The following is a 22,582-nucleotide window of genomic DNA, read 5'->3' on the forward strand; positions in this document are numbered from 1 at the left end:
TAGGTGCTGAACCGTGGTCACCTGATAAATATAGGCAAGTACACGTGTGAACGGCTCTGTTGTGACTGTCACGTTTAGCATGTCCTCGTGCCAAGTCATGAGCAACCTCATTGAGGTTTACCCGAGTCTCGTCTACATTCCCCATATTCACAGGAAACCATCCGATTTCAGTTCTCATAATCCCAATGATTTCAAAAAGTGTAGCTGCAACTCCAGCAACGTAGCCTTTATCAAAACGCTTTATAGTGGATTTTGAATCACTGTATATGCAGGCCCACTTATTGCTACTGATGGCTAGAGCGATCGGCGCTTGTTGCGCCACGATTGAGTCCTTGGTGAAAACAGTGATAGCGTCATGCACTTTCCTTTGATAATTATATACAATGGCCGCATACCCTTTACTTCTCAGCCAGGCAGCATCAACTTTATCTGCCAGTTCGTTCTGCTGCTCTATGTCGTGCAAGAGTGATTTATTTCTTGCGTTCCTCCTTTTAAGATTATATTCTGTATTCATGTTTTTTGGAGAGGGTTGGTTCTGACCTTATTTCTAACTCCAGTCCTTAATTCCATTTCAGCCTTTATTGGGCTCCTTGATCTATTGAGTTCTACACATATTGCATGTGTAATGTTCCTGCCAGCTTGTGTTTTTGTCAATCTTTCGTGTTGCGCTAGCTGTTGAGCGTCCGCACTTTCTTCCATTGTGTTGTGCACTCCGAGACTCATGTGTTTGCTGGTTGCGGCCTTACTCGGTATCGCAAGGGCTACATTAACAAGCTTCTTGAGCACCAAATTAAGCTTGTTAAGCTCTGCCTGCTTCTATTTGAATAATGCTGCCACATAATTCAAGTAATAGAGAGCAAATGCATGTAAGCCTCATAGCGCTAACTTCTCCTAAGCCTCTGTGTCTCTTGGTAATTCTCCTTATTAATCTAATGATTTCATCTGCTTTACTCTAGATATCTTGTAGTATCCTACAGTTAGCATTGTTTACTTCTAGGTGATAACGAAGAACCTTGATTTATTCAACTAGCCTGATAGCGAATCATTCAGAAGTGTATAAAAACACTCTTGGCACATATTCTGGAATGTAACCTTTTGATTTACGACCTCTTCTGCGATGTTTAATGAACAAAAGTTCTGATTGGACTGCCGAGCATTTCCACCTCATGCCTTTCAGTGTGTTAGCTCCAACATATACACTTTCTCTAATCTGGTCTCTGTCTGTGCTACATTACCCTTGGCACCCCATATGGTTATGTCGTCGGCATATGCCACATAATGTATACCCTAAATTTTCTCCGGATTTCCTGCAACCTTGGACATTGCTCAATTGAATAGCATGGGTGAGAGCACAGCCCGTTGTGGAGTGCCCCTATTTCCCAAATTCATAGCTTCGGATTTAAGCTCACCCAGCATGAGCTGTGCAGTTCTATTTCTAAGAAAGTCCTTAATTATGTTAAAGAGTCTCCTACCTAGACCCATCTCCGAGAGAACGTCAAGTATTGCCTTATGCTTTATACGATAAAAAGCTTTTTCCACATCCAATCACAAAAGAGCTTTCGTATGCGCTGGGCTGGCCTGTTTAAGTTGATGTTTGATCAGCAGCATAGCATCCTGAGTTGACAGCCCTGGACAAAACCCGATCAAGTTGTATGGGAGGATCTCGTTCTGCTTAACGTATTTCGTGAGTCGGTTTAGGATGACATGTTCCGTAGCTTTGCCTAGATTTGACGTTAAGGAAATAGAACGGAGGTTGTCTAGAGTGAGCTGTTTTGCCTGGCTTTGGTACGAGGATAGTACTGGCCACCCTCCATTCCTCTGAGTAAACCCCTTTTCTCCAACATTCATTGAAGTGTTCAGTTAGATAAAATATTGATTCATCATCTAGATTTCTTAATATCTTGTTGGTTATTCCGTCAGGTCCAGCCGCCCATCTACCATTAAGACTGTGAAGAGCCGCCCTCACTTCACTCCCAGTGAAGCCGTGGTCAAGTTCTTCACATATGCCTCCCGTATAATTGGGGCTTTCATCTCTTTCGTTTGGTTGTTTGACTGGGAGATATTTAGCTGCGAGTCTATCCATTATCTTCCCCTGGGTTTTATCCTGCCTTTCCTGAGGATCCAACTTAGCTTTAGCTCTTCTCTTGCTTGTCCTTGCTTCATTCTCGTTGAGCATGTGCTTGGGGAGGTTTCAGCTACCTCCACGTTTCTGAGTCTACCATCATCCGAGTTACAAAGCTGATCCCACTGTTGCTTCACGAAAGTCTTCGAGTGATCATCGATTTCTCTGTTTAATTGCGCATATTTTTTTCCTTAGCCTAATGTTGCGTCTGCGCTTTCTATCTCTGTAATATAGCCTGTTTGGCCTCAGTGAGATGCGCCAGCCTGCTGTCCATAGCCTCAATATTTTCCTCTGTCTTGATTTCTATAGTGGCCTTTTTGACGTCCTTTCTGACCTGGATCATCTATGTCTGAAGGGGCTCCTGCTCGGCATCTAAAGGCCCCGCTTTGCTTCTGCCTTCCCTGATTTTTCTGAGCTGATCCCAGTCAGTGAACTTGAAGATTCTAGTTTCCTGTCTCGGTATGCGTATCGTTATGTGTATGATGTAATAATCACTGCCAAGATCCGTGTTTGAATTTTCTAAATTGGCTCCTCTTGAATTGTTTATTGTGGAGTCCCTGCTGGTGGACGTGCCAGAATGGGTGGGATACGCCGGATCAGTAATCGAGCATCACCCCAGATCCATGGCGAGACTCTATAACACCTCTCCCTTCTTTGTGTTCCAAGTGTGTCCCCATGTGTTATATAGAGTATTAAAGTCACCTCCAATAATGAGCGGGGAGTTGTTTGCAACCAAAAGCAACTTGTTGAAGAGTGTTCTAAACCCCTGTCTCATGGCATTAGGAGTAATGTAAACATTCAAGAAGGAAATCCTTTGCGCCTTGCCTCTGTTCCTTTCAAGTATTATCTAAACTAGAATAAATTGAAACCTGTAATGTCTTAGATGAATATCATGCTGAATGTGTGGCAACTTTTTGTCAATGAGGGTCGCCAACCCCCTCCCCATTTTTCGCCTCTACATATCGCTTTGTACCCAGTAAGCATAATTTCGTCCGCTAAGGTTTCCTGCAGCATAATTACCTTTAGCGTGGCATCAGATGACCTGATCACCAGCCGCAGTGCTGCTTTCTTGTGTTGGAACCCGCGACAATTCAATTGCCACACGTTAAATCCATCATTACTGTCCATTGTTGTTAGGTGAGGCTCTGCTTTTACTACCCGCTGTTTTCCTCTGTGTGGTGGCCCCGGGCCATCCAGGAATGGACTTTATACTATCTGCCTCTGACGGAAGATACTTATCGTTGTCATCCCCTCACGCCTTAATCTTCCTAAGTATTTTCTTCACCGTTAGCCTCTATTTTCCCAATTTGTCCACTTTAGGGTTACTCGTGTCCACTGTCTTTCTTATCGCTGTTTTGCCTCTTTTATTTCACTGAGGGCTGAAAAGACTGAATAATCCTCGGAGCTCACCGCCCTCTCCAGCGGCAGGGGAGATGGATTCCCCTGGGTCACTGCTTTTGCTTATAGGTCTATCTCTACTGTGGCAGGGCTCAACTGCTCTTTTTTGCGAAGTTCTACTAACTGCCTGGTCACTTCTTCGTTAGCCTTTCTTAAAGAAGTTACTTTAAGTCCAGCCACAGCCACCGAGACGTCCCCAGAAACTCTCGCCATACCTTCCACTTTTTCAGCCCAGGTGGTTCCTGGCGTGTTCTTCTCTGCATGTGTTGAGCCCCTTTGCACGAATCGGACCTGCGCTTTCCTTAACTTGCAGCCGCTTCTCTCCCTGAATAGTGAACAATAACTGGATCTGGTGCGACTCCTTGAGTGTGAGTGCTCCCTGTACTCGGGGCGATTGTTGGGCACCAGCTGTTGTGCCTCCAACTGCGCTCTTGTTGACGATCTAGTCCTGTTGCGCTCTCTTCGACGGAGTCAAACGACGTAAGGGATTTCGAATCCTTCCTTGCAAAACTTGTCCCCGGTAGGTTGATCGCCTTCACAAATTTTAAACTTAGGTACACACACATGTTCATCTCCTGGGTTTCGAGTTCCACATCCCCTGCACAGAACAAAGTCAGGTGTCGGACACACATCAGTGTGGTGCCCGACCCTCCCTTCCGCAGGCGAAGCAGACGACGAATTGCTTCCTGTAAGGGTAGTATCTCACTACTATGGATCCATATCTGACAAAATTGGGCACTTTGAGTCCATCGAAAAGTACATTGACTGATCACGACGTCTTGATGGGCTTGGCAGCCAGCGCAAGCGGGTGCAAGTCATGCACGATATTTCTTGTTATCATGGCTTGCGATTTTCTACTGTCCACTCTTCGGACGACTCCATTGCACGAGGCATGTGGTGCCGCTTCGTATGCATTTACCTGGTATTCCGCTTCCATTATTTTGAGGAACTTGATTATAACGTACTTCACCGCATGTTCGGGCTGACTACGATGATATTTTGAGTGAAGTTTGGCCAGACAACATTCACGGGCCTCCTCTTCCGTTAAGCCTGCCGCCTCAATGACAGCGGAAGCAATCGTGATGGTGCTCACCTTGTTCAAATTGAGCCATTCTCGAGGTCGTGTGATGATATTTCTATGCCCCTCAGGCAGCCTCGAAGCTTTGATAACCCTACTCTTAACCATTCCACTGACGATGGTTCCCTAGACGCCATGCTCTCACTGATTACGTGGCAATGCGCTCTCCTCATTCACAGCCTTTGTGGCAGCTCGTGATCTTCGGCCAGTTGCTACTTGCCAACTGATGTTGTCCTGAGCAACGTTTCCTTCATTTCCAGTAAAACCTTCATTTTCCTTGTTTGTATCAGCCATGCCTGCCGGCACGTAGGCTTACTGGGCCCAACAAAGGCCCTACTCTTCACTAAGCTCCGCTCCGCTAAGCTTAAGTCGGCGTGTAGGAGCAGAAAAAGTCCCACCTCCAATCTTGGTGTCAGTCGATTCGCCGTTTTTCTCTCAAATTTGGCGACGGAGCGTGGAAAAAAAGGGAGCTGATACTTCCACGTCTGCACTCCTCGGCTCTTCTTCTTCCGTGTGCTGAAAGGTAAATTCTCCTGCTTAGTCCTGTCATCTTTTAAAATCTCTAATCTTCCTTCCCCTTCGACGTAGTCTACGCAGAAGCTCGTTCTGCTAGTCCCCTAGCCATCTCGTGTACAGCCTCATTGCCGGTAAAGAGAAAGGAGCGGGTGCCCAGGATATACCTATACGTCTTTGGTCTTTGTATGCAGCCAATATTCTTATTACTTTTTTTATGCGCCCTCATGCGAAAGTTTCTCACAATCGTCTGCTAGTTGCTGACGATTAGTGTAGTTGAGGTGGATGTTATTGCTAGAGCAATGGCTGCTTCCTCCCATCTCTTCTGCGATGAATATTCTTACCAAACCACTGACCTGATCACTCTCTTTGCAGTGCGCCACTGTTACAGTAATGTTGTCATTTCCTCCTGCTTGGCCGTGTCTACATAGGCGGTTTGGTCGGAATCTTTACAGTTCTTAGGCTCTTTCTGCTTTCCTTTTCTGATGATGTTCAGGATGCATGTTTTTTGTAATAGTTGGATTGACATACATTTCCTTATGTATTAAGGGATATCCTTTTTTGGAGCCATATTGATTTGTGTTTTTCATTCTCAATCCCACCATATCTAACGCACATTTCCTGACTTTAACCGCGCTGATGATTTTGCAATAACCGACGCTGTAGGCGATTCTTTTCATGAGTTTGAACTAATAAGCACCAACGTGCACCTAAATCTAAGTACACGGGGTTTTCACATTTCGCCTCTATTGAAATGCGGCCGCCGGGGCCGGAATTGGATCCTGCGACCTCGTGCTCAGCAGCCCAACATCATAGCCACTGAGCAACCACGGCTGGTGTTCTGCTATTTTGTGAGCTTCTATAAGCTCTTCTAAAGTATAGTGAGGTATTTATCTCATTAGAGGTATATGTCGCAAGTTAGGTTGCCTGTTTAAAAGCTCTCCTAATGATCTTTTCTTACTCGGCGACTCTTACTCTGAGGTACAGCCTGTGACAGCCTTGTCCTTTATGCCATAGTGCTGATTAGCAATTGTTTTAATTAGGTGCATAACTTGTTGTACACTGTTTTCAAGTATACTAATCATTTTTCTATTATGCCCGTTTTCAGGTTAATTGGAGTCGCAGAATTCAAATGCGTTCGACCATGGGCATTTCCTCATTTCCAACATAAATGTTAGTATTAGGTTTATTCTTAGTATTTTTCCGACCTTGTCGGGTTGTAGAAAAAGAGCTCAGATTTTTCTGGTGAGCATTTATACCTTATGAATCACATTTATTTCTTAAGCTCTCTTATCAATCGCGATACAAATAAAACTGAATGCGTATCCTCGACAAACTTATCTCACTAAAAGAAAATTACATACCTAAGATCAGTACAGCAGCATCAACACAAAGCACAGAGTTCAAGACTCATGTAAAATGTCGCATTAATAAAAAGAAACTAATATACTCGCGAGCAAAACTGAAGGCGTTTGAGGATGATTGGAAGCGTTACCGTAAACATACGCAGTTACATAACACCTAAATTGAAACGGCAAAAAAATTAGAACAATGATATCCCAAACATGCTAACATCAAAAGTGAAAAATCGTGGAAAGTTGTCAATCCAAATTACAATTTGAAATCCCAAATATCCCCAAAACGCCCAAATCCCAAAAAAGCCAAAGACGCAACACCTCGTTGATTATCAGACGCCGTATTGGAATTCGGTGCTTTATTTAGCTCTGTCCTTACTGATGAAATCCCAATATCACCTACTCTGCCTGGTATTTGTTTGACTTCTCATATGCAATATATATATATATATATATATATATATATATATATATATATATATATATATATATATATATATATATATATATATATATATATATTATATCACTCCTGAAGGTACCGAAACGTGCATTGGTCGCCTTCCTGCGAGTTCTGCACCTCGGCCAACCGATATATGCCATGAGCTACTTCAGAGGAAGCTATAACTCAGGTGCTCCTATCTAAATACATGCAAAGAGATAATTCGTTTTTCTCGGCAACCGCTGCGCCAACTTTGATGAGGTTTGTTGCATATAAGAAAAATAATTTCAACCTAGTGACTGCTGTGTTCGAATTCTTGGTTTAGGTTGTCGCCGTTTTTGTGAGAAATAACACAATTCGAATTTTTTTAGAAAACGAAACTATCACGTTTAGAACTCTAACTCAGCAATAAAAAATCGTATCACAATTATCTGAATTGCTTCTAATAGTACATCTAAAGTGGAGAAAATTGGTATGTTACACATGAAGCTTTAAAAATTTAGCAATATGGAAATACAGCTTTTGCAGAACCCTTGTATGCAAAATAACCAATTCACTAAAGATATAAATTGACATACACAATTTGTCCACATTGAATGGTCAAATGGATGCCGTTTACAGAAGCGTGATATGTGCTCTTGAAGTAGAGCAATTTGTGAACTTCATCCTTCTACACTTTTCAAAATTTCAAAGATATAAAAATTCTTTTAGCAAGATTCTGACCCTAAATAGAAATTCGGCTTCTAATAGTCACTATAATTTAGCCTTTTCTCTCAAATATAACAAATTTCATTAAAATCGTTCCCGGGGTTATCTCGGAAAAGCGATTTTGAGTTTTACATGTATTTGACTGGGTCGCGTCGGAGTTGAGCCCGAGCTAAACCTTCCTCTTGAGATAGCAAAGCCACAAGGGTGTCGTATGTTAAGTGCTGTGTTTCAACAATCCCACGCCACAGGCGGTGTGCCCGACAACTGGAAAGTAGCCCACGTCATCCCTATGTTTGAATTGGTTGACCGCTCTAACCCGTCTAACTACAGGCCAATCTCGCCCAATAGTATTGGCAGCAAACTGCCTTCGTGAATTACTTCGGGGAAAATAACATCTTTTTTTCTTCTAAGCAGCATGGCTTCCTGCGCGGTCGATATTGTGGAACGCAATTATTTGAGTTAAATACCGATATTCACATTGCTGTACACAATATGTGCGAAACTGACGCCGTTTTTGTGGATTTTAGAAGAGCTTTCGACAAGGTCCTACACACTCTGCTAATAAAAACGCTCACCAGTCCTAACTTAAGTACTAACGTAATGAATTGGATAACTTAGTTCCTAATGACCCGTTATCAAACCATTGTAGTTAACGAGAATAATTCCCCATTAGCACGCGTGATATCAATAGTGCTGCAAGGGTCTGTGCTTGGACCGATTCTATTTCTAATTTTACATTAAGGATATCGTTAATTTCATGATATCGTTAATTTCTCACGTCCATCGTGAGGTTATTCGCGTTTGACTGCGTGATACATAGAAAGGTGACTAACACTGAAGACGCTAATAACTTGCAGAACTACTTAAACAGGTTTAAAAAATGGTGCCAGGACTGGCAGACGGAAGCCAACGTGAAAAAAAAACGTAAACCGTTTTTTTTTCACTAGAAATTTGAGCCCAATAAGGCATCACTACACACTAAATAGAAAACGAGTTTAACATGTAACCAACTATGTTTGCATTTAGCCTCTGATTTATCATGGAACTTGTATATTGACATTATAACTATCACTGTATTCACAACACTCCAATTGATATGGCATCATTGCATTTCACCAGCTCTAATACAAAATGTTTAGCTTACAACACATTAGTCTGCCCTAAACTTTATTAGGCGTCAGAAATATGGAGCCCTCACCAGCCATACCTCAACAATAAACTCGAATTTCTTCAGAAAAAGAATGCCCATTTCATAACAAAGAATTACTCTCGGACATCTAACATCACTGATTCAAAAACACGGAGCCCTCACCAGCCATACCTCATCAAAAAAATCGAATTTCTTCAAAAGAAAAATGCCCATTTCCATAACGAAGAATTACTCTCAAACATCTAACATTACAGAAAAAATGTCCCTAAACTTGCCTTAATGCAACCAAGAAGAGCAATGTCACTTGTCTCTCGCTTTCAGGAAACGTATCGCAACGTATCCCATCTATCTGTACTTTTCAAACCGGCCCACCGAATATTTTCTCAACTAGACCACGAATTCAAATTAGAACCTATCTTCGCCAGAATAAACGTATATTGACACGTGTCCTTACTTTATCGGACGACCACGTTTCGCCGCGCAACAACTGTAATCGCACAGCGAGGGACGCGCCTGCATGTATCCGACGTTTCTGGAAAGTTATCGATGCTTCTACCCGGCTGTCCGTTGTCGTCCAACCTTGTGTTATCTGATTTCATCGCGTAACGCGAATGGTGTAGAACTTTGTGGAAGGCACGTGGGTCCGAACGATTAGTCTGGAACATTCGACGACTGCTCTACAAAAGCCGACGCGCTTGACCCACTGATCAGATTTACGACGATCGCCGACTGTGTTCGCCGCTCTCGTTGGGCTTTAAGTGTAGCCTGTTTTGTGGGCACAGGTTCGCCCAATAAAAGCTAGTTTTTGCCTTTCGCAGTATTTCTACTGTGTTCTTTGACGTCACGACCATGTGACATCTGGCGGAGGTGCTTTGCGTTCACGTACCGGACGCTCCCACAAAGCCGTGACCCAAGCCCTCACTCGGAAGACACCAACGTCGCCAAGAACCAGCGAGGTAGCCGCAGGCTGCAAGGACTGACCCCGGAGCACGGACTTTTGCCTGAGACGACTAAGATGGCCACCACGTCCACCCCAATGGCAGCCCCAGCGTCACCCATCGTGCTGCCGCAGCCCAGGGAGCCTCCGACGTTTCGCGGTTCAACTTTCGAGGACCCGGAAAGCTGGCTTGAGACGTACGAGAGAGTCGCTACCATTAACAACTGGAACCACGACGACAAACTGCGATATCATATTGACCGCAAAAAAGACGGGGACATAGGAAGAAAACACATAAACAGCACAGGCGGCAACGATGTAACTGATGAGGGAATCCCTCATAGGAAGAAAACACATAAACAGCACATAAACACATAAACAGCACTGATGAGGGAATCCCTCATCAGTTACCTCGTTACCGCCTGTGCTGTTTATGTGTTTTCTTCCTATGTCCCCGTCTTTTTTGCGGTCAATATGATTTGCAGTAAATACCAACTAGGCCAAACTGAAGTTCTTCTGAAACTGCGATATGTCTTCTTCGCTTTGGAAGACGCGGCCAGAGCGTGGTTCGAGAACCGAGAAGCCACCTTAAGGACCTGGGAACTTTTCCGAAGCGGCTTCCTGCAGACATTCACTAGCGTCGTACGCCGAGAACGAGCCAAAGCGCTATTAGAAACCCGGGTGCAGCTACCTAATGAAACGACCGCGATCTACACGGAAGAAATGAGCCGTCTCTTCCGCCACGCCGACCCTGAAATGCCCGAGGAGAAGAAAGTCCGCCTGCTGATGCGTGGTGTGAAGGAGGAACTTTTTGCCGGAATGGTACGAAGCCCACCGAAGACCGTTGACGAGTTTCTTCGCGAGGCCACTAGCATCGAGAAGACACTCGAGATGCGAAACCGGCAATTCGAATGCCGCACCAACTCTACAAACCATGCTGGAGTTCAATCACTGGCATCCGACGACCTGCGCGAGGCTATCAGGGCAGTCGTACGAGAGGAGCTTCAGAAGATCTTCCCGTCGTCGCAGCCTCAAGTGGCCTCGATCGCTGACATCGTGCAAGATTAGGTTCAGCGATCGCTGAGAGTTCCTGTGGTGCAACCTCAATCACCGCATCCCCAGCCAGAAGCGATGACCTACGCCGCAGTCGCACGCCGTCAAGGTGCCCCTCCGCGACCACGCCAATGCCCTGTCACGTTGCAGTTTCGTCGTCCACCGCCGCCAGCACGACCACCCGTCGCCCAGCACACCTACGAAAGGAAGACGGACATTTGGCGAGCCCCCGACCACCGCCCGCTCTGCTATCACTGCGGAGAAGCCGGCCATGTGTACCGCCGATGCCCATACCGGGAGATGGGACTGCGAGGATTCGTCGTCAACGCTCCGCGCCCGCAGCAAGGTTAACGCCCTCGCGATATCGCCGACTACCTCGCCGCTACTCAGTGGAGCACTCGACGACCATCGCGTCCGCCATAACCAGACCGCTACCTCTCGCTGCAGCGCCGACCATACACTGGCCCAGCCCGGGGCCGGTCAGCGAGCCCATATCCGGCAAACTAAATGCGGCAAGCGATGGCGGTGTGGTTGCTGTTCGTCGAACTGACAAAGATCCTCCGCCGCCGACAAAGACGACGAAGAAACCATCTCGACGACCTAATGACGACACGCCGCCTTCCCGACGAAGTCGGGTAGCCAAGACTACACCGACGAAAGACGGCTTGACGACGCGACGTTCCAGCTTCAGTTCAACGCGACGCAGCCGTAATCGGACGCCAACACCCAACTGCAACGCCAGATAAAGAACCACCGACCTACACTTCTCGACGGCTACGCAGTCACTGCCTTTGTCGACACAGGGGCCGATTACTCCGTAATGAGTGGACACATCGCCGCCCAGTTGAAGAACGCTAAGACTGCATGGGAGGGCCCCCGAATTCTGACCACTGGAGGACACCTCATTACGCCGACTGGAATGTGAACGGCAAGAATTACCATTCATGACCGGACTTGCCCTGCCACCTTCGTTATCCTCCAACAGTGTTCACGAGACGTCATTCTTGGTATGGACTTCCTCAACCAACACGGCGCAGTCATCGACCTGAAGTCGAAATCGATAACGCTGTCACAAGATCAAGCGATACCACCGGAGAGCTGTCGTAGTCACCACGCCTTGAGTGTGCTCGAAGATCAAGTGAGCATCCAGCCGCGCTCCAGCAATATTATTTCCGTCGGCACTGAAACACCCGCTAACGTAGGCGGCGTCATCGAGGGCGACCAACATCTACTGCTCAACCGTGAAATTTGCGTCACAAGAGGGATCCCTCGACTGCACGGAGGGCGAGTGGAAGTTATGCTAACCAACTTCAGCCAAGAGTGCAAGCACATCAACAAGGGCACGACAATCGCATACATCGAGGAAATTGTGGAAACCAGTAATGCCTTTGCCCTCTCAGATTCAGCCGCATCTACCCCGATGAGCATTGTCTCCGAACCCGACTTCGACATGAATCCAAGTCCTCCTATGGGTAAGCAGCAACAGATCAGAAGTCTTCTCCGACGATACAAAGACTGCTTTCGACATCATCGAGGATTCGACAAACACCAGTTGCAAAGCATCACATAATAAGCGAAGAGAGCGCTCGACCACTCCGCCAGAGCCCTTACCCTGCTTCGACGCCAGAACGTGAAGCTATTATGCAACAAGTCGACGAAATGCTGCGCGACGACATCATCCAGCCGTCGAAAAGCCCGTGGGCCTCTCCTGTAGTCCTAGTAAAGAAAAAGGACGGAACCCTGCGCTTCTGCGTCGATAATCGTCGACTGACAAGATCACGAAGAAGGAAGTATACCCCCTTCCACGGATAGAGGACGCATTGGATCGGCTCTGCAACACTAAACACTTCTCTTCGATGGACCTCAAGTCTGGCGACTGGCAAGTGGAAGTCGATGAGAGAGATCGCGAAAAGACTGCCTTCATCACGCCAGATGGCCTCTACGAGTTCAAGGTCAAGCCAATCGGACTGTGCTAGGCACCTGCAACGTTTCAGCGCGTCATGGACACGCTGTTAGCCAGACTGAAGTGGAAGACGTGCCTTGTTTACCTGCATGACGTCGTTGTCTTGGCCGGAAATTTCGACGATCACCTTAGGCGGCTTGCGACAGTGTTAGAAGCCATCAAGTCATCAGGGCTGTTTCGCTTACGATGAGCTTTTGTTCCGAGGCCACGTGATCGGCAAATCAGGAGTACACCCCGACCCACAGAAGACAGCTGCCATCGCACAGTTCCCGCAGCCAACCGACAAGAAGGCAGTGCGCAGATTCCTTGGCATGTGTGACTACTATAGGCGCTTTGTCAAGGACTTTTCACGCATCGCGGAGCCGCTAACACACGCATCACATCTAACCAAATGTGATGTCGCGTTCAAGTGGGAAACGCCGCAGGCCCTGGCATTTCAAGAACTCAAACGACGCGTGTAGTGGCCGCCTGTACTTGCACACTTCGACGAGGACGCCAATACCGAAATCCACACTGACGCCAGTAGCCTAGGCCTCGGTGTCATCCTAGTCTAGAGGAGAGAAGGACTTGAAAGGGTGATATCGTATGCTAGCCGGTCGCTGTCAAAAGTGGAAAGCAACTATTCTACGACTGAAAAGGAATACCTCGCCATCATCTGGGCCACAGCTAAATTCCGCCCTTACCTCTATGGCAGGCCATTCAAAGACGTCAGTGACCATCACGCATAGTGTTGGCTAGCTAACTTAAAGGACCCTTCAGGATGGCTGGTGCGGTGGAGCCTGAGACTACAAGAATATGATGTCACGGTAATATGCAAGTCCGGAAGAAAACACTCCGATGCCGACTGCTTATCGCGCACCCCCATCAATCCCCCGCCGCAAGACGACGAGGACGACGCCATCCTTGGAATAGTAGGCGCGGAAGACTTCACTAAACCCGGAGCTAAAAGGCCTCGTCGAGTATTTGGAAGGGAACACCGACGTTGTCCCTAGGGCATTTAGGCGCGCGTTGTCTTCGTCCACGCTACAAAACAACCTGCTCGTGAAGAACTTCTCACCAGTCTGCGCCAGCTACCTTCTTGTTGTACCGTCAGCGCTGCGTCCAGAAATACTGCCCGCCCTACGTGACGATCCAACCGCTGGGCACCTTGGATTCTCCCGGACGCTGTCGAGAGTACAGGAAAGGTATTACTGGCCGTGTCTGACCGCCAATGTCGCCCGTTACGTCAAGACATGCCGAGACTGTCAACGACGCAAGACACCACCGACAAGGTCAGCAGGATTACTACAGATGATCGAAACTCGTCGCCGACCATTCCAGCAGATCGGGATGGATTTGTTGGGGCCGTTTCCGATATCAACATCCGGGAATAAGTGGATCGTCGTGGCGGCGGACTATCTCACCCGTTTTGCTGAAACTACAGCTCTACCAAAAGGCAGCGCAGCCGAAATGGCGAAATTTTTCGTGGAGAACATCCTGCTGCGACATGGTGCCCCAGAAGTCCTCATCACCGACAGTGGAACGGATTTTACAGCAGAGCTCACCCAAGCCATTCTCCAATACAGCCAGACAAGCCACAGGAGGACAACTGCCTACCAACCGCAGACGAATGGTCTCTCGGAGCGCCTGAACAAGACCCTCGCCGACATGCTAGCAATGTACGTCGACGTCGAACACAAGACGTGGGACGCGGTCCTGCCGTACGTAACCTTTGCGTACAACACGGCGGTGCAAGAAACAACACAGATCACGCCGTTTAAGCTGGTTTACGGCAGGAACCAGACGACGACGCTTGACGCCATGCTGCCGCATGTAGCTGACGAAGAGAATGTTGACGTCGCTAGCTATTTCCAACGCGCCGAAGAAGCCCGACAGCCCGCCCGCCTGCGAATCAAGAGCCAGCAGCGTACCGACAGCCGACACTACAACCTCCGACGACGCTTCGCCGAGTACCAACCTGGCGACCGTGTTTGGGTCTGGACCCCGATACGCCGACGAGGACTCAGTGAGAAACTACTCCGACGCTATTTCGGACCCTACAAGGTCATCCGACGTATTGGCGCACTTGACTATGAGGTCGTGCCAGACGGCATTTCGCATTCACAGCGGCGCCGCGCCCGATCTGAATTTGTCCACTTGGTGCGTCATAAACCCTTTTACGGACACTGACGAACATCGCCATTTTTTTCTTTTCTTTGCTACGAGTGCTTTTTTTTTATTACCTGCGTTTGTTTGCAGCATCGGGTCGATGCTTTTAAGAGGGGGGTATTGACACGTGTACTTATCTTTCTCAGGCGACCACGTTTCGCCGCTTAACAACTGTAATCGCACAGCGAGGGACTCGCCTGCATGTATCCGACGTTTTTGGAAAGTTATCGATGCTTCTACCCGGCTGTCTGTTGTCGTCGAACCTTGTGTTATCTCATTTCATCGCGTAACGCGAATGGTGTAGAACTTTGTGGAAGGCACGCGGGTCCGAATGATTAGTCTGGAACATTCGACGACTGCGCTATAAAAGCCGACGCGCTTGACCCACTGATCAGATTTACGATGATCGCCTACTGTGTTCGCTGCTCTCGTTGTGCTTTAAGCGTAGCCTGTTTTGTTGGCACAGTTTCGCCCAATAAAAGCTAGTTTTTGCCTTTCACAGTATTTCTACTGTGTTCTTTGACGTCACGACCACGCGACAATATTTACATTCACCTTTAGTTCTCGCTGGTAATCATTGCAATCAACCACCAGAAGACATTGTCTGGATAACAAACAATGACAAATTCACTCGCAAATTAAAGCTTCATCTTGATGTCTGAATGTCTTTGTGTAATTGTCTCAGATTTATGAGGTGGTTATTTCGAGTTGTTAAAAACGCTTGATAACATGCACAGATTCGTTCACTTGACTGCTCTCAGCCTTGTTACCTTTGTCTGCTGTGTTTTCCTTTTTCGTTTGTAAAATTTGCCTTTATAGTGGTTTACGTTCGTTTCTATTTACATATCCTTTTTATACTTAATTATTTATTTATTTATTTATTTATTTATTTATTTATTTATTTATTTATTAGATACTGCCAACTGCCTCTTGGCAGTCCAGGCAGGAGTGAGTGTGTACAAAGTCGGCACTGCAAGTCAAAATAACGAAAACATGGGTTACAAGGAACCATAAAAAAATGCTTAAAGATACAGACTATTGCGTCGGGAAAGAAAGCATGTACAAAATTACAAAAACAGGAAAATGGTGATTATAAAACGAACACGCTTCATTGCAAAGATTGCACGGCAGACACAAATGATTCAACCGAGGACATACAAGCGACTTCTTGCGGTAGAGCATTCCACTCTTCTATAGTTCGAGGGAAAAACGAGAAGCGATAAGCAGTAGTTTTAGTCGGTGGCATCTCAATCGCCTTGCTGTGCTTGCGTCTGGTTTCTCTTGTATTATTAAATTTGATGTATATGTCGGGATCCATTTTTGTTTCTTTATTTACGATATTAAACAACGTTTGTAGGCGATGCAGTTTACGCCGAAATTCTTGCGATGGGAGGCGAGACCGTGTTCTGAGATCAGTGATCGAGACTCGTCTATTATAAATATTATAAATAAATCTAAGGGCTTTCTTTTGCACGCTTTCAATGTTGTTGACACCGGTCTTTGTGTGGGGATCGCAGGCAGCATCGGCATATTCAAGGAGTGGTCTAATGAGTGTCGTGTAGGCAGCGAGTTTAGTCCTACTAGTGCAATGTTTGAGCCGGTGTTTAATTAGCCATAGCTTCCTTAGCGACGCCGAAACGACGCATTGGACATGAGCGGTCCAGGTTAACTTCGATTCAATAACTATACCCAGATACTTATATTTGTCAACCGTCTTAATTGCTAGATTATTAATTTTATATGTACGAATTGTTGGTGCTTTCTTTCTTGTAATCATCATTTGAGTAAATTTTGAGGCATTTAAGTTCATACGCCAGGACAGGCACCAGTTATCGATTGCATTAAGGTAATCCTGTATAGCAGTCTGATCATGGGGTGATTGAATGTTGCGGTAGACGATACAATCATCAGCGAAGAACCGGCATCGTACCGGGGAATCAAATGACAAGTCATTCAGATAAATCAAAAAGAGAAGAGGTCCAAGTACTGAACCTTGCGGTAGACCGGAAAGTACGGGAGCAGGTGAAGAAAATGAGTTTCCTATACGGACATATTGTGTTCGATTAGATAAATAAGAGTCAAGCCAGCGAAGAATTTGTTCATTTTGCAGTGCACATTGTAGCTTGAGCCTTAGTCTTTGGTGACAAACACGGTCAAATGCTTTCTGAAAATCAAGGAAAAGCACATCTATTTGCCCGCCGCCGACCAGCGCTGCCATGACTTCATTGGTAATATGTAGAAGCTGAGTAACTGTAGATAGGCCACGCCGAAATCCATGCTGTAGTAAGGTGATGGAGCTGGTTGCAGGATGGTGTGCATGGTTCTGATGTAACCCCCCTGGTTTCAATGTGATTCGGCGTGACAGAAAATTTGCGAGAGGAGGCGGACTTGCTCTATTTATTCAATCTCACCTTCAATTCTCTGCACTGCTTGCCCCAGCTGATACTGAGTCTTGGTGGTGTAAAGTTTAACTCCAAAATATGTCTTTGATTATAGGGGTCGTTTACCGTACGCCTGGTTCTAATATTGAGCCTTTGCACAATGTATCTCAATGTTTGCGTAGTCATAATACTTCTTCGTTCAACGTGATCTGCTCGGGTGATTTTACTGATCCTGGTGTTGATCGGTCTTCGATGAAATTAGGCAGCCACGAAGTAGCTATCGGGTGGGAGTTGGGCCGCATTTCATTGTCCTATGGCCTGCACCAGGGCGTTCAGGATTTCACTCGGCAAACTTACGTCCTTGATCTTCTCTTTCTTACTACAGCTCTTTTTAATGCCGGTTACGAATACGATGCTATTGATGGAATAATTGACCACAACGCTGTGTTAATTTCTGTCACTCACATGGTCCCTAAATCCCACCATATCTAACGCACATTTCCTGACTTTAACCGCGCTGATGATTTTGCAATAACCGACGCCGTAGGCGATTCTTTTCATGAGTTTGAACTAACAAGTACCACTAGTGATATTAATACGTTGTCAAGTTTCTTCGAAAATCTTGTCAGTAATTGTATTCTACCTTCTTGTTCAACACTACAAACACTGAAATACAAATACAAACACTGAAATTGTTTGTATGACTATTGACCTCTTGCATTTATCACGCCTTCTGGCCAGATTACGTCGATCGAAATGCTCTGGTGGCTCAACAAAACTCATGCAATTCCAGAGCGCTAAAAAGGAACTGTGTTCAGAAATGGTTGCTGCAAAAGAATTTGGTTAAAAGGTAACCTTACTGACATAATGCGGGCTAATCCCCAAAACTTTTGCAAAGCTATCGAACCACCTGGGTCATCCTCGGACACATTATTAATTAAAATGTTGCAGTTTCGCGTTGGCAGACATTAGCTTCGTCTTTTAACACCTACTTCCACTCTGTCATTACGACTGATAACTCTGTAACCCCTGTTTTTCATTCCGAACCATAACGTCACATTGACGATATATAACTGTCTACTGAAGGTGTAATTGATCTAATCCTCAAATTAGATACCAAGAAGTCGTGTGGTCCCGACGGTATCCCGACTGTTTTTCTCGTTCTATTCTCTCTTTGGTGCAGCAGATATTTAACAATTATCTTTATAAAATCTCTCTCAACCACCACCGTTCATCCCTTGTGGGTACTTGCTTTATTTTGTCCATATTTAGGTCGGGTAACGTCCGATCATTAACTATAGGCCAATCTCCTTCACAGCACACTCGCGTAAATTACTGGAACATATCTCTACGATATCATGGAATTTCTTGAAGGTAACATAATTTTATGCACTTTCCAGCATGATTTTAAAGTGGCCTTAGCAATATAACAGAACTTCAGTTTTTCCGGAGGTTGTGTGGAGGTGCTCGACGATTGTAGTCGCGTCGTTCAGCATGCTTGGGCCAAGTGCCATCGCGGGTATCCCCGTCGGCAAGGGTAGCGGCTGCAGCGGCCGGTGAGGGTTACCAGCTCACCCGTGGTGACGAAATTTTCAAGAATCATCCTAGGACCCTCGGTGGTGGCATATCCACCTGGGTGGTGTCGATACGGTCCCTAGAACGTTAGGAAGCTGGGGAAAGTGTTTCGGGCCGTTTTTTGTTGAAATTACCATCGGAAACGCATTTATCTGCAGTGCATAATGCCAGCTGGTGTTGACCCGACGCGATGCGGCGCGCGTTCCTTGGCGCTTCCTGGGAGCCACTGTTGATTTGGAGTGTACGTTCTCCAGTATTATCCAAGTCTATTGTTGCCGCTGATAGGACTCCGTCTCTGATGAGCGCTGCACTTTGGTTTCTCATTTCCAAACCATCTCACGGGCGTATCAGTACGTTGTAGTCATCTTCCAGCAGTTGTGGTTGTTTCGGCACTGACTGGAGATGTAGAAGTTCCTTGAATTTCCGAGGCATCGTATTAGACGCATATCTCTCGTTCTTGACTGGTTCCGCGTTGGCCTCTCATTTCGCCTTGTTTCATCGTTCACGGGCCAATAGCCATCCTTTATCGCTGTCATATTCTTCGTGCGATATTGCCTCCCCCTCCATCTCCATAACTTCTATTTCATAGGCTTAGAGCCAGCCGGGATCCCCGCGTTGCAGCCGCGCCAACGTTCAGAGTGGTGGCGTAGCCCTGCTGTTAGGGCTAACTAGGTGGACTTCGTAGTGGGAACTCGGCAGAGGTGTTACAACTAAAAAATTGGGCCCATCTGTTATATCTTTGCGTCTCCCGCATTGGATGGTCGCCTGGAACACGCTGTGGGTGCGAAATATTGTGGTTGTCCTTGAACTACCGCGAAATTGAAGAAATAAAAGAACTGCAAATTTTAATAGAACCCTTGCCTGAGCCTTCTCTTTTGTTGCTAGATTTAATGCCCATTGCACCTTTTGTGTGAGCATTACAACATATAAAAGATGCTAGTTTATTGGAGACGTCTTTTGCCCTCACTACATTTATCTTTAGACACAGGTGCGCCACTATATTTCTCGTCGACTTCACTTAATTTCGGTTTCCGCGATTTAGCTTCGTGTTCACCATGTGTCCTTACTGATTTTAAGTGAAGAATTGCTTAACCCTTTGTATGGCAGCAACCTGCTATTATGAAACTCGCATCGTCGCTACCCATTATAAAGTTCAAACCACGTCGATGAAAATTGCATCTTGCTGACTGGCCGCTTTACATGAAGCATGCAAAACTTTTGAAGTCTTTTGAAGTGATTGGCGTAGCAGTTCTGCGGAAAGCCGCACGGGGGAGAGAATTAATAAAAAGAAAATGAGACATCCACCCAATCGCAGCAATTGCTACAAACGGAATCCATACGGGTTCCTCGAAAGAAAAGCCTCATAGTTGAAAAACAATTCGTTTGGGTCCCGCCCTCGAACTCGGTACCACCACCTTTCCGGGGCAGCCGCTCTAACATCTAAGCTAACCAGGCGGCTAGCAAATGACAAGTTGAAGTCGAAGCAAAGCATCAACAACTCGAAGCAAAGGCAAGCGCTTGGTGTAATAATTCTGCGGAAACCCACAAGGTGGAGCAAAGTAATCAATAAAGAAAAATTGAGACATCCACCCAATCGTAGCAATTCCTACAAAGAAAACCCATACGGGTTCTCCAAAGAAAAGCCTCGCAGATGAAGAAAAATTCATCCTGGTCCTGGACCAGGACGAATTTTCCGGTACTGGAGATGATAGCTGACAACAGATCCTGTGAAAAAATTTGTAAACAGTTCAGAACGTGATAAAAGAGTGTCAACGCTTTCAGGGGACCAAGAGCCACCGCATTGCAACGCCGTTCACACGTCTACTGAACACAGCTGCGACATGCTCTTGTGACCAGAGGCTAGGAGTGCAGGGACTACGATCCTGACGAAGATAGCACTGCGAGCACTTGAAGCCATGGCACCTGCAGCCTTTTTTTCCACCCCAGTGACCCAACAACTTGCCTACAGCATCATTTGTACTGGAAATAGTCGGCGAAAGACTCGCTAATCTTGGACTTCATTCCGCATCTGACGTTGCCGCTTCATAGATGTCTCATGCTGCAGGTAAATCGACAGGTTCACGGTATCCTGCAGGCTACCGAAATCGAGCCGATTGGCTAAAAGACATGTTTTTGCCGCCATTGAACCCTCACAAAAGGAAGACACAATAAAGAAAACACAGGCGCCCGTATTTTTTCATGTGTTCCTTTTGTGAGTGTTCGATTGTGGTAAAATACATGTCTTGTAGCAAGCACTAACTAGGCCAACAAGCAGTTCCGAGCCGATTGGCGAATCGCAGACAGTCGGCCAATATGTTTTTCCTGCCCACGTATCGGTCAGCTTGCTCGCCATTGCAACAACCTTAGTGTCTCCTCCCCTCTACAACAGCCATTCACCAGTTGTTATCGCCCGAACAGAGCGAGCGTTTTGTTCCCAGCCTCCATTGGCCGCGCAACTTCCAAACAATGACGCTTCTGCCGCTTGGAACAGTCCCTCGTCGTCATTTCGACGTCACCAGTCCCGTTCACCACCAGCTCATCGAGCATCGTCTTTGTCGCCGCTGGCTCGTCACCCACCGGGCCCTATCCAGCCCTGACACCCACCTCCTAAAAACTAAGCGATGCCGCTCTCGGAGGTCAGGCCGCATTCACGACTCGACCGCAAGACCCTCTGATCACTTTGCCGACCAAACAGAACTTGATGGACGGTTTAGTCATTGGTTTCAGTGTCCCATCACTCATTCAGATTGGCGCGCACGTATCTATTATGCCTACCCAGTTGCGCCGACGTCTGAACGAAGTTCGCACACCCGCTGCATCGCGCTCTCTGCGTCGCCGACGGAGAACGCCTACCATGCTTTAATTTGCACCGCTCACATTGGCATTGGCGGGCGTCTAACGACTGTTTTAACGCGACAGCGTTAAGGAGCTCGTGTAGCAGAAAAGCCGATGTCGTCGGCGTCGGCGTCCGCGGTGTTGGCCGTGAGCGATAAATCCCAGAACGCACTTCATTAATAAAAACATCTTACAAGGTAGGCTGGTGGGAATCGAACCAGGGTCTCCGGAGTGGGAGACGGAGACGCTACCACTCAGCCACGAATTCGTTCCTCCAAAACGGGACAAAATCACCTCTAGTGAATTCGGTGTTGCCTTAGAAACGTGCCGTAGAAAGTTATACTGCGGTGTATATCGGTAAGTATGGCCAGGTAACTTACAGAAGTCGCAGTTTAACGAGTAGCGAAGTACGTTTTCGCTAAACCTCTTCTGCGCTCTGCGCATACGCAGAGCCATCTTGCGGCAAACACAGGAGACTCCCTCCTGGCAATGTACGGCGCTGCCCCGACACGTGGCGCGCCACTCACCCCATGACAGCGTCCGCCTTTATGGCGCGTCGGGGCCCGGCTATCTCTGCCGATCGCGACGTTTGGCTGGCGTAGCACGTTTGAGTAGGCGGTTCAAACGGGGTCCGATAACGCTATCGCGTTCCGCCCTTGAAGGCGAAGCTTAAGCGTCCTCCAATTTTTGCTTGCCGTTTTGGAACAATGCCCTTACGACGTTATACGCGGGTTAGAATTTTTGTAGTCCCATTCAGCCCTCTTTGATTGTGCGTTTAGTGTCATTCAGCTTGTACTGTCCCTCGGCTGTTATAGTCCACCAGTCACACAACCATGGTTATGCTCTCCCGAAGACATCCGCCTGTCGCCTCAAGCAACTACGTACGTCAACCTGCTGTCGTTCCCATCTGTTCCTGACTGCATC

The 22,582-nt window shown here is 46.7% G+C and overlaps 1 protein-coding gene across 5 annotated transcripts in view; it reads left to right on the forward strand.

The window, feature by feature from the left end:
* Window positions 1-22,582, forward strand: part of LOC135918847 (glutathione hydrolase 1 proenzyme-like) — a 607,262-nt gene that overhangs the window by 98,245 nt on the left and 486,435 nt on the right. The window contains exon 1 of one of the 5 annotated variants that reach the window (XM_070525369.1): window positions 6,220-6,284. The exons of the other annotated variants lie outside the window; for them this stretch is intronic. The gene's annotated coding sequence lies outside the window, so the exon portion shown is untranslated. Of the gene's footprint in view, window positions 1-6,219; window positions 6,285-22,582 lie in introns of those variants that run through there. 5 annotated transcript variants of the gene reach the window in all.

This window comes from Dermacentor albipictus, chromosome 9, assembly GCF_038994185.2.
Source record: "Dermacentor albipictus isolate Rhodes 1998 colony chromosome 9, USDA_Dalb.pri_finalv2, whole genome shotgun sequence".
Lineage (NCBI taxonomy): Eukaryota > Metazoa > Arthropoda > Arachnida > Ixodida > Ixodidae > Dermacentor > Dermacentor albipictus.